A 13,366-nucleotide genomic window follows, 5' to 3' on the forward strand; every position below is an offset into this window, starting at 1 on the left:
AGGAGCTTGCCTCGTTGGTGGGGAATGATTTGTGTTCAGCGGGCCAAAAAAAAGGGAGGGGAAAAACCGATTGGTTTGCCTGACCCACCTCAGGTATGATTAAGTAAGACAGCAGCCTTTCTCCAGAGGGCACAGCTACAACATATGTCAGAGCTGGAACTTCCCCTAAATCATAATTTACTATGACATGCTGAGGCTTCCAGGATTCTCACCAGACAAATTGACAGTTTGGGAATAAAAATCACTGTCAGATTGCAACAACTTCCAATATGAGCTCCTTTCACCTGGTCTTCTTGAAGCTGCAGGAATTAAGTAACACACCGCTGAGCCATTTCTTCCTCCAAAAAGGAGTGGTTTTCAAGCTCCACAGCGTCTGACAACCCTTTCTACATTGATGGAAGCTCCTGCTGAGAAACTGCCGTAGGCTGGATCATGAAATCCCTGCATGTGGTGCAAGGAATTCTGGGAGAAGTTTTTGAGCAGAGACGGACAAATTAACTTGTTTCCAGAATGTATCGCTTTCAAAAGTATTATTTATTAATACTCAACATGGCGTACATGGTGCCCCTCAACCCTCTCAACAACTCTGTGAGGTAGGCTATGCTGAGAGGTAGAGGTCACCCAAAAAACTTCATGGGTGAATAGGAATTTGAATGCTGGTCTCCCAGGGACACAGGAATTTGCCTTATACACCAGACCATTGGTCCACCTAGCTCAGTATTGTCTACACTGACTGACAACTCCTTGAAAGATTCCATCAACGGTGTCCCCGAAAAATTGTACACATCATTTGGGAAGATAGGCGAACTAATACCAGTGTACTGGAAGAAGCAAAGATCACCAGTGTTGAAGCAATGATTCTTCAACATCAACTTTGTTGGACTGGTCATGTTGTGCTGATGCCTGATGATTGTCTTCCAAAGCAACTACTCTATTCTGAAATTGAAAACAGAAAGTGTAATGCTGGTGGTCAGCAAAATAGATTTAAAGGCAAATCTCTCAAGGGAAATCTTTAAAAAATGTAGTATAAACACCAACAATTGGGAAACATTTTCCTGTGAGGGCTCCAATTGGAGAACAGCCTTTACCAAAGGTGTCAAGGGCTTTGAAGACACTCAAACTCAGGACGCAAGGGAGAACGTACTAAGAGGAAGGCATGCTTGGCAAATCCACACCATGATCAACTCCTGCCTGGAAACCAATGCCCCCACTGTGGAAGGACGTGTGGATCCAGAATTGGCCTCCACAGTCACTTACGGACTCATTGTTAAAACCGTGTTTATGGAAGACAATCTTACTCGGCTATGAGTGATCACCAAAGAGAGATGACACTGACTGATAGAAGCTCTCTGGGATTTTCAGACAAGGGACATTCACAGTCCCACCTGGAGATGTTGGGGTTGAACCTGTGGCCTTCTGCATGCAAGGTAGATATTGTGCTACTGAGCTATGTCCCTTCTCCAGACCTGCATCAGAACATTAATAGAATCATAGAACTGAAGAGTTGGAAACTCTTCCTGAGGGTCGTCTGGTCCAATCCCCTGCAATCCAAGGATCTTTTGCCCAATGTAGGGTTTGAAGTTCCAATTGGCAAATTAGTCCAGGAGGTCGGTCCATGTTAGACCAAGCTGATGGAATGTGCAGAAATGGCAAGACTGGTAGGAAAGATCAGAAACCAGGAAAACCAAGTATTTTTTTTTATAAGACTGGAATAACTATCTAACATATTTGAGAGATCACTGTAAACAGTTGAAATCATTGTCAGGAATACAGTGACACTTGTAATGCAACATGGATTTTGGATACTATGATTATATAACAGGTAGATTACAGCAGGGGTGGCCAACTCCCAAGAGACTGCGATCTACTCACAGAATTAAAAACTGACAGTGATCTACCCCCTTTTGGGGGGTTCAGGTCAAAGCTGTTGAGTTTTATTTAGGGAGGAGGAAAGCCCCAATTTTTGAGAATTCAAACCTGAGCTCAAGGGAGAAAGGGGAACAGCCACTCTCCATAAGATTGCTGGGGAAACTGAGTAAATTCCGTCTTCCATTCTGCAGATCGTGCAACAGTGGAGGGAGGGATGAGGCAGGAATCTATTTTACCAATGCTAAGGAAAAGGACCCAGCGATCGACCGCGATCTACCAAAACCTCCTGGGGATCTACCAGTTAATCGTGATAGACCTGTTGGACATTCCTGGATTACAGTAAAAGATGCAGGAATAAAATTTAGAATGGGAACCCATGGAGGGAAGGAAGGAGGCCTCAAAGTTTGAAAGAACCCTTTTTTAATATGTAAAAATGTTATGTTTATGGTGTATAACTTTTATGTAAAACTAATAAAAGTCGTGTGTGTGTGTGTGTGTGTGTGTGTGTGTGTGTGGTCAGTCCATATCTAAATCTCTCTTTTTTTAAAAGAATCAATCTTTTCATCGCAGGGAAAGGTGACAGTTGGTGGGCAGGCTAACTTTCCAGGCAGCCTGTCTACTTTTACTGATCTCTCACTGACAGATATCTGATAAGCTTCTGTCAGGCTGCCACCTTCACTATAATGTTTTAAACACCTGCTGAAATATTTTATGTTTCAGGAAGTCTAGCCAGACTCATCCTTTAGTTACACCTCCTCTAAATGTTTGTTGTTAGTTATGATATTTATGGATATTTGTTTTTAGTTGGTTTGTGTATATGTTGGTCCTGTTTGATATATGATTGGACTTGTTGTACACCGCATGGAGACTTTTTTCTGAGCAAGTGGGTTAAATGTTCTAAGCATGCAAGTTTCCAAGATTTATTCAGTACACAGTTTGAAAGCAGCTACTCTAAAGAACTAGAACCCTACACCAATTAGCCTCTCATTTCAGTTTTGGGGATGAAAGTAGTAGATTGGAAAGGGAAGAAATATCCTCGTCCAACCAATTAATTCTGAGTCTGGTCATCATTTTGATTTTGTATACTGCCATTGCTTCTCTTATCTGCTGTTGTTCTGACAATCTTTCCTTCTTGGGAGCTGTACCCTAGGCGATCCTAGTCAGCTGAAGTGAATAGGGTGACATCATAAAGCTGGGTAGACAAACAGATTTGACTAAATTGTGTCCTAAGGCAAATGAAGCCAACTGTCAGTGAGGGCAATGCATTCTGGAACTGTTGAATGGGGAAGCCCAGCCAATTAGGGATCACATAGTGAATGGGATGGTGTCATGATGTGCAATAGCCAATCAGGGGTGGATAATTGATGGCATCACCGATGGTAAATGAAGCCAATTCACAGTGAGGGCCAGGCTTCCTGAATGGGAAGCAATCATGGGGTGGGATTGAGGTGTGACACTGAAAAACAAGGGGTATATTTAGGCTCAGCACTAATTCAGGCAACCATATTTTGAATTGAATGAGGGCCAAAAGGCAGATGACATTTCTCTCCCCTTATATGCAGCACACATTTCTGTATGGTGGAACAAACGTGAACATGTGAATCTTTGGTCTAAAATAGCATCTCACCATCTCAGTGAGATAGATTTTCATTCCTGACCACAGGCGAACATGTGATCCATTTGATCCAAAGCCCTTCCATTCCCCTGAGGCAGGGATCAGCAAACTTTTTCAGCAGGGGGCCAGTCCACTGTTGCTCAGACCTTGTGGGAGGTTGGACTACATTTTGGAAGGGGGGAAATGAACGAATTCCAAAGCCCCACAATTAACCCAGAGATGCATTTTAAGTAAAAGCACACATTCTACTCATGTAAAAACACGCTGATTCCCAGACCGTCCACGGGCCGGATTTAGAAGGTGATTGGGCCGGATCCACCTCCTGGGCCTTAGTTTGCCTACCCATGCCATGAGGGGTCCTAAAACCCTTAGAATGGAAAAAGAAACTAAACCTGAGTCCCTTGCCTCTTTCCTGAGTGGCATGAGCTAGCAGGGTTTTGGAGATGGAAAATGACCCACCAATTCATTCCTTTCCACTCCTGCTATGCCCAGGGCCACAGAACTCTTAGTTGTTGATTTTCACTGTAACACAGAGACAATGCTCTGGAAACTGGGATCAAGGATACCCTTAACTTACAGCCCAGTGGCTTAAAGTTGGCATGTTACAGTTAATCATCTAATGCTTTGGTTAATGAACACAGTTAATTAAGGGTGGTAACTCTAATGATAATGCTCCACATTTGGATGTTATTTCAGTCCTTTGAGGTTGGGATATATAGGGGTCAACAGAAGTTCCAGGGAGCCCTGTTCCAATAAACGAGCCCATTTTTTTAACCTAATGTAGAAGGCTTGAAATGTAAAATCAAATAAAAGGACTAATGATGGAAGAGCAGGAAATGCACCTTTCAGGATAGGTGGCAGAGAGGCAATCACTCCGCTTTTCCTTTCTTCCTCACATATATAAGCTTGAAGCATTTCCAAAAGTTTTGTCAGAAGCAACTGTAGGAAAGAGGCTGAAGATGAAAAGAACCTTTCCCTCTGGCCACGGAGAGTATAGCAAGAAATAATTGGATTAAGTTGAAGGAGCTGAGCAGCTAAGTATTAAGTTTGCTCTCCTGCTGAACTGGGCTCCTCTGCCTACTGGGGTCTTCCTTCTCGCTGTTTAATTGCAACCTAGTTCCTTTGCTCAAGGAAGGTGTAAGGAGGAGGTGGAAATCAATGCAGCGACCTCACCTGATCTCCTTACAAAACACATGCCCATCATTGCCGTATCTGCCGAGTCTGTCTCTCAACCTGCCTAAACTGTTGTGGCAGTTCAGGAAAGCCTCCCCCAAGAACTGGGTTGCAATTACAGCTGAACTGAACAGGCCTAGCGCGCGCGCACACACACACACACACACACACACACACACACGCGCGCACACACACACACACACACACATATATATATATATATATAATATATATATATATATATATATATTTCCCCCGGTTGGTAAATAAAAAGCTGCATTGTGTGCTTCAGTTCAGAGTGAATTGTGCCGGACTCGGAGAGTTTGTTATGTGCATTTGCAATGACTAAACTCCAAACAGAGTTTGCCAGGACCACAGGTTTACCCATGTCAGATATGCTGTAGGGTAGAGATGCCTGAATGCCAGACCTTTAGGATTCCATGCTCTTCCTTGCATGCTGAGTGGATTGTGGAATCCACTGTGATCCACTGGTTTCTGATTTGATTCTGGAATGTCCTGCTTTTCCTTTGTTGTTGTTGTTGTTTAGTCGTTTAGTCATGTCTGACTCTTCGTGACCCCATGAACCAGAGCACTCCAGGCACTCCTGTCTTCCGCAATTTGGTCAGACTCATGCTGGTAGCTTCGAGAACACTGTCCAACCATCTCGTCCTCTGTCGTCCCCTTCTCCTTGTGCCCTCCATCTTTCCCAACATTCTCATGAGGTGGCCAAAGTATTGGAGCAATGCTGCAGACATAGGTGGAATCTAGACATATAGAAAAAGCTTTGTGGAAATGCTTTTTTAAAAAAATGTTTCAAAATATTGAATTTCCCATAGCTCACCATCGCCATCTAGTGTCACATTTGTATAACACACTTTACAACACACGTAATGTTTGATTTGCAGCTGTATAGCTGAGTCCATTGACGTAGGCAGTTGCTTTTCCTGCTAAATCATGTTTCTTATTATCCTGCCGATCTCCCTCCCCCCCCCTTGTTCGTCACATAGCATAGCACCTTGTTAAAGCGTTTGACCTTCCAGCCTGAAAGCCGGTGCTATTCAATTAGGCGGCAAGAAGATGGATTTGCCGCTAGAGTTCATTGCCCGTGTGCTGCCTCTGGCTCCCTAGTCTTCCTGCCTCGCTTTTAAAATAAATAAATAAACATGCATTGATACGAAAATTAAATTGTGCGTATTATGCAATCTGACTCAGTGAGGGGCTCTGCTTTTAAAGCAAGCTGGAGAATAGATCCTGGAATTTGTGCAGTTGGTTGTGCCCTGAGCTGACAATAAATGTTTCAGACAATTTGATAGAGAGGAAGGGCGTGGGAATCTCTACCATTATGCCCCCGTTGGACTTAAGGGCATGCAAAAAGAGCATTTCACGGGCAATAAATATGCAGTAGATCTAGGTTAGGGGTGCTCTATCTAAGAACAAGCAAAATCTTGGTCTGCATTGATCCATATAACACCGGTCTTGAAAGACCTACATTGGCTCCCAGTATGTTTCCGAGCACAATTCAAAGTGTTGGTGCTGACCTTTAAAGCCCTAAATGGCCTCGGTCCAGTATATCTGAAGGAGCGTCTCCACCCCCATCGTTCTGTCCGGACACTGAGGTCCAGCACCGAGGGCCTTCTGGCTGTTCCCTCGCTACGAGAAGTGAGGTTACAGGGAACCAGGCAGAGGGCCTTCTCGGTAGTGGCGCCCTCCCTGTGGAATGCCCTCCCACCAGATGTCAAAGAGAACAACAACTACCAGACTTTTAGAAGACATCTGAAGGCAACCCTGTTTAGGGAAGCTTTTAATGTTTGATGTATTACAGTATTTTAATATTTTTTTGGAAGCCGCCCAGAGTGGCTGGGGAAGCCCAGCCAGATGGGCATGGGCATGGTATAAATAAATTATTATTATTATTATTATTATTATTATTATTATTATTATTATTATTATTATTATTATTATTATTATATCCTACAATAAAACGTTGTATGAACGCAGTCAAAGTCTATCATCTTAACTTTTCCTTCCCCAAAAAGCATCACCCACCCACTACAACTATGGGGGTGGGGAGTTCTAGTCACAAACAAGACTGGGGGGCAGTTAACCCTTTCGCACCACTCCCATGTTTGCAATGTAAGTTATTTGGGATTGGAAAAGGAGGAGGGGCAATTCACCTGGCTACAGAATGTCATTTGGACTTCTGCAGTCTGGAAGCAGAGTTATTACCGTATTGGCCTGGATATAAGCCTCACTTCTTCTTTTTCCAAATTCCGACCGTGAAAAGTTAAAGTGCGGCTTAAATTTGCGACCTTACAAAAATGGGCTTTTACAATATCGCTGCTGAAACAGACATACGGTGAAACGGAACCAAAAAAAATGTTTTATTGCCTATTTGTGAGCTTGAGACTGTTCATTTGCCGTTTACGGGTGTGAGTGCCTGCGGAATTGTGGCAACTGAATAGCGATTTTCAATTTTTAGCGACTGTACGGTAACTTTTGTGGGCTTGCAAGATCAAAGGCTTAAATTGGCTTGGAGTTACAACTCTACCAACTGCAGTGATTTTCAACCAGTAACCCAATTTTAAGAGAGTGGCTTATATTCGGGTATTGTCTTTCTCTCTCTCACCCCACCCTGAATTTTAAAGGTGCGGCTTATTTGCGGGTGCAGCTTATATTCGGGGCAATACGGTATTCCTCTTGTGGCTTGAAGCAGAAGAGCAATGATTGGCTGCTGCTATATCACCCAGGCCCAGAAGACCCAGTGTGTGTATTCATCTGGACCAACGAGTGAGTGCACATTGGTGACTTGGATGCTTCCATTGAGATCAATGGGTGACCGTCATGACCCAAAGCAGCCTCTAAATCAGGTCCAGAATAGTTCAGGAAAGTCCCCACTTCAGAAAAACATAGTGAACAACAGAAACTCCTCAAGGAACATTGAATTATTATTATTATTATTATTATTATTATTATTATTATTATTATTATTATTTTGTAGAGTGCCCATCTGACTGGGTTGCCCCCCAGCCACACTGGGCGGCTTCCAACAGAATATAAAAACTCCATTATTTTGAATGGAGCACTCCCCAGATCAAAGACAATTTCATTAAAAAAAAAAGACAATTTCATAAAGCAAGTGCTCATCCTTAGATCCTTAGTGATCCGTAAAGAAATAAGCGTACAATTTAAAAATACTCCATCACCTCTAACATGCTTTGAATTGCTCTTACAGGGCTACTTTGTTTCTCATCTGAACTCATTAGTGGTGATGGGAAGTGATGGAACCTATGAAACTGCCTTATATTAAGTTGGATCATAGATCAATTTCATGGAGGATAATGCTCTCAATGGCTACTAGTCATGATGGCTACGCTCTGCCTCCATGGCCAGAAGGGGTTAATGGTTCTGATTATCGGTTGCTAGAAACTGCAGGAGGGGAGAGTGATCATATGCTTGTGAGTTTCCAACAGGGGTCAGACTGACCACTCTTGTGATCCAGCATTGTTGTTTAGTCATTTACTCGTGTCCGAGTCTTCGTGACCCCATGGACCAGAGCAGGCCAGGCACTCCTGTCTTCCACTGCCTCCCGCAGTTTGGTCAAACTCATGCTGGTAGCTTCGAGAACACTGTCCAACCATCTCGTCCTCTGTCGTCCCCTTCTTCTTGTGCCCTCAATCTTTCCCAACATGAGGGTCTTTTCCAGGGAGTCTTCTCTTTTCATGAGGTGGCCAGAGTATTGGAGCCTCAGCTTCAGGATCTGTCCTTCCAGTGAGCACTCAGGGCTGATTTCCTTAAGAATGGAGAGGTTTGATCTTCTTGCAGTCCATGGGACTCTCAAGAGTCTCCTCCAGCACCATAATTCAAAAGCATCAGTTCTTTGGCGATCAGCCTTCTTTATGGTCCAGCTCTCACTTCCATACATCACTATGTTGGGATTCACAGGATGCTGTGTAAGTCTGCAGGCTTCAGTTTGCAACAGGCTGATGCAATACTCTGTGTGGAATGACTCAGCAGTAATGTGATTGGCTGTCACCGGTTTAAAAGAAAAGCCTGTTCAACAGTAATTGTGGTAGTGTGGATGAGTGTGGAGTCTTCTTTTGCCTCGAGGTGCAGGTACTCTGTCTGAACTGCTTCTGTAGATATTTGTATATATATTTAGCTCCCATTAAACAATACTGCACTAAAGAACCTGGGACTCTGAGCATTCTGCTAAAAGCGCCACGAGGAATTCGCGACACACTACTGGGAAAAACCATAGCTTGAACTATACGGACGTTTGTCGGCAAGGTGATGTCTCTGCTTTTTAAGATGCTGTCTAGGTTTGTTTTTTAAGATGCTGTCTAGGCTTTTCTCCCAAGAAGCAGGCGTCTTTTAATTTCGTGACTGCTGTCACCATCTGCAGTGATCATAGAGCCCAAGAAAGTAAAATCTCTCACTGCCTCCATTTCTTCCCCTTCTATTTGCCAGGAGGTGATGGGACCAGTGGCCATGATCTTTGGTTTTTTTTTATGTTGAGCTTCAGACCATATTTTGCGCTCTTCTCTTTCACCTTCATTAAAAGGTTCTTTAATTCCTCCTCACTTCTATTTCCAGCATAGAATCATGGAAATGTAAAGCTGGAAGGGAGCCATAGGACCATCTAGTCCAACCCCCAGCAATGCAAGAATCTCAGCTAAAGCATCAATGACAGATGGCCATCAAACCTCTATTTAAAAACCTCCAAGGACAGAGAGTCCATAAACTTCTCAGGGAGACCGTTCCAAACAGCTCTTGCTGTGTGTTTAGCCTGGAGAAGAGAAGATATGACAGCTATCTTCAAATATCTCAAGGACTGTCACATGGAAGAGGCAACAAGTTTGTTTACTCCTGCTCTGGAAAGTAGGACTCAAACCAATGGCTTCAAGTTACATGAAAGGAAATTCCTACTAAACATCAGGATGGTAAGTGTGATGGCCTGGGACTCGGGCTCAGACTTGGAACCAGAGGAGACTCAGTCTGTACTGGATCCTTTGCCTCAGGCATCATCTGAACCAGGTCTGGGGCCTGATCCTGAAGAGCCCCAGTCTGCACAGGTTCCCCTGCAACAAACACCAGCTAGGCTGAGTCAGGGGCCTGAGCCTGACCTGGCTCCAGATGCAGGGATTACCTGGTTGCCTTCAGCTGGGCCATCACTTACAGCTGCTCCACTACTGGTTTGGTCAGGGGAGGCTGAGGCAGCCCCTGGGTCTAGTAACCAACGTCTCCCGAGCTGCAGAGACTAAGGTCTGAGAGAAGGAGAGACCTGAGTATTCTCAGGAGGAGGCAAAACAGGGAGGTGAGTCGCCGGGGGATCAGGACTGGCTGCTACCCCGACAAAGATAAAAGGCTGTCGGACCCTGCCCCAGGTTGCGGGAGCAACGTTGCTGTATGCTAGATCCTGCACCTGTCCTTGCCCGGTTTCCTGCCCTGTGTCCTGCCCTGGCCCTGTCGTACTGACTCCTAGCAGAACCTTTGGATTCTGGATCGGTCCTGGACCGCGTTTCTCGGGTTACCCCCGGGCCCAGCACAGTAAGATCCATTCAACAGTGGAACAGTCTCCCTCGGGAGGTAGTGGACTCTCCTTCCTTTTAAAGCAGTGGTTGGATGGCTATCTGTCAGGCGTGGCTTAGCTAAGATTTCCGCAATGCAGGGGGTTAGACTAGATGACCCTTGGGGTCCCTCCCAACTCTTGGATTCTGTGATCCTATGAGCTGCTGCCAGTCAGATAACACTGAGTTCATTGTCTGGCTCAGAATAAGGCAGCTTTCTCTGTTCTCAGTGGGTTGGATTGTGTCCTTCCAGATTCTCTGTTGCCCTGGTGATTTCATCATAACCCGTCCATTTTCTCCCAGTTTAGTGGTGGTTAAGTTTATTTTACTTATGCAGTGTTGGGATCCATCAACAGCCCCTGCCACGTACGTTGTTTTTTGTGTGTATCAACAGGGAGAAAGTGGATGGAACCACCTGCCAGCTGAACCAGACGAGTCGAAATCAATTCTGCTTGCCACACAGTTTGACATTTGAAGAAAACAACAACAGTAGCAATTAACTATCATTTCACCTCACCACTCAAAGGGCAAAAGGTGGGCTGTCCAATGAGCTTCTGCCTTTGTAATCAAGGGTGGAAAAAAAATCTATAAGTCCCTTTTGATTCTGAATTGAAACGCCACTTTCATTTTGGTCCGCTCACTGGTGATGCTCCAGACTTTTAATTAAAGCAGTCTGTTTAATTTTCACCAGAAGAGTCGAGTGAAGCAATGAAGGGAAAAAACGCTATGATTCTCATGGGCCTTGCCGCGTTCCCATTCAATAGTTATCTCCGAAGAGTTAAAGATAGCATTTTTTAGTTCAGGAGGACAGATCTCTTTGCCTTGCTAAGGGATGCTCCTCTGTAATTATACATAATGGCTCACTTTTTAAAAACCTCAAAAAAACCCCACCATAATTACAGTACTTAGATATAATAGCCACATCCACTTAACACTACTGTATTCCTCTTTTAGCTTTCCAGTGGATAGTCTTTACCCAGCTATGAGAGCTCATATGATGGAAATGCAAACGCTGCTTTGTTCTCTCCTAGGGTTGTCTGCAAATTGTCAGGAGCAGACGGCGACGGCTGGCAGTTATGCTGTGACTCAGACCCAGAGTGTGTCCGTCCGTCCCCCCCCAGGGTACCATCCCTCAAGTCAGAGGCTGAAGGCCGAGAGGCCGAGAAGGTAGGAGGAGATTCTTCAGCCAAAGGCAGAAAGCCAAATACCTAGTATTTATACCTCTGCTCTGCTCAACCCAGAGGCCTCAGACCACCTATGAGTCACTGCTCTGAAACTTTTTGAGAAGCTGTTTTGCGGCATAATTTGTAGCTCCCGAGACAGGCTGGTGCCAGCCAGCCAATGATAGATCTACTGCTGGGGTAGTATGCTACATAAGTAAATTAATTAACTTGCATGGCAAGAAAACATAAGAATTGTGGCTGGTAGCCATTGATAGCATTCTCCATGCAGAGGAATCACTTTAGGCCCAATATTGGAGGGACAAGCCTGTGGTGTCCCACATGCCCACACAGGAAGCCAAGAGAAGGCCAAGCGCCTAGCCCAGTGCACCTGGTGTATGGGCAATCTTGTTTAGTCGTTTAGTCATTTCCGACTCTTCGTGACCCCATGGACCAGAGCATGCCAGGCACTCCTGTCTTCCACTGCCTCCCGCGGTTTGGTCAAACTCATGTTAGTAGGTTCAAGAACACTATCCAACCATCTTGTCCTCTGTCGTGCCCTTAGAATCATAGAATCATAGAGTTGGAAGAGACCACAAGGGTCATCGAGTCCAACCCCCTGCCAAGCAGGAAACACCATCAGAGCACTCCTGACATATGGTCGTCAAGGCTCTGCTTAAAGACCTCCAAAGAAGGAGACTCCACCACACCCCTTGGCAGCAAATTCCACTGTCGAACAGCTCTTACTGTCAGGAAGTTCTTCCTAATGTTTAGGTGGAATCTTCTTTCTTGTAGTTTGGATCCATTGCTCCGTGTCTGCTTCTCTGGAGCAGCAGAAAACAACCTTTCTCCCTCCTCTATGTGACATCCTTTTATATATTTGAACATGGCTATCATATCACCCCTTAACCTCCTCTTCTCCAGGCTAAACATGCCCAGCTCCCTTAGCCGTTCCTCATAAGGCATCGTTTCCAGGCCTTTGACCATTTTGGTTGCCCACCTCTGGACACATTCCAGTTTGTCAGTGTCCTTCTTGAACTGTGCCCTCAATCTTTCCCAACATCGGGGTCTTTTCCAGGGAGTTTTCTCTTCTCATGAGGTGGCCAAAGTATTGGAGCCTCAGCTTCAGGATCTGTCCTCCCTGTGAGCACTCTGTGCTGATTTCCTTAAGAATGGAGAGGTTTGATCTTCTTGCAGTCCATGGGACTCTCAAGAGTCTCCTCCAGCGCCATAATTCAAAAGCATATGAGCAGTCTAGCTGGAAGATATTTGTATTTTGAGGAGTTAGCGATCTGACATGGTTATCCTTCCTGCCCCCGATCCTTTCTTTTCCTTATCTTTTGTTAAGCTCTTTGATGGCATGAGAACAGCCTTTAATGTCCTAATCCAGAGGTCAGCAAACTTTTTCAGGAGGCGGCTGGTCCACTGTCTCAGACCCTGTGGGGGGCTGGACCCACCCTCTCCTGAAAAGACCCCTCCTCTGCCACTCACGCCACAACTACCAACACCGCCGCATCTTCAGCAGCGTCGTCATCATCCTCTGCCTCAGCCAAGGGTTCATGGGGTGCAGAGCCCATGCCACTGGCCTGGGCATCGGAGGCAGCCTCCCCGCTGCCACCACTTCCTCCCACTCGGCTCTTGGCCATATGCGGTCGCCTCAGCAGGAAGGAAGGGGTGTTGCCCAGAGGTCTCTGCGGCTTCGGATTGGCTGCAGGACCTTCCTGCAGCCAATCCGAAGCCATGCCAATGTCACGGAAGTCAGTCTCCACATGGCAAGGCCTCCACGCCGTGCCAGTCTAGCACGGGGACTGACCGGGCAGGTGGCAGGGTTCGCAAGGTTTGCGGGCTGGATTAACGAGCCTGGTGGGCCGCATCTGGACCACGGGCTTTAGTTTGCCGACCCCTGTCCTAATCTGTTGGAAGAAAGTGACAAACCTAGACAGCATCTTAAAAAGCAGAGACATCACCTTGACAGCAAAGGT

General features: G+C 45.5%; 1 long non-coding RNA gene across 1 annotated transcript in view; it reads right to left on the reverse strand.

The window, feature by feature from the left end:
• Window positions 1-516: 516 nt before the first annotated feature.
• Window positions 517-13,366, reverse strand: part of LOC310849341 — a 462,163-nt gene continuing 449,313 nt past the window's right edge. The window contains exon 2 of the long non-coding RNA XR_014566877.1: window positions 517-929. This is a non-coding gene — a long non-coding RNA (uncharacterized lncRNA). The remainder of the gene's footprint in view (window positions 930-13,366) is intronic.

This window comes from Podarcis gaigeae, assembly GCF_964106915.1.
Source record: "Podarcis gaigeae genome assembly, chromosome: 7".
In the NCBI taxonomy this organism is placed as follows: domain Eukaryota; kingdom Metazoa; phylum Chordata; class Lepidosauria; order Squamata; family Lacertidae; genus Podarcis; species Podarcis gaigeae.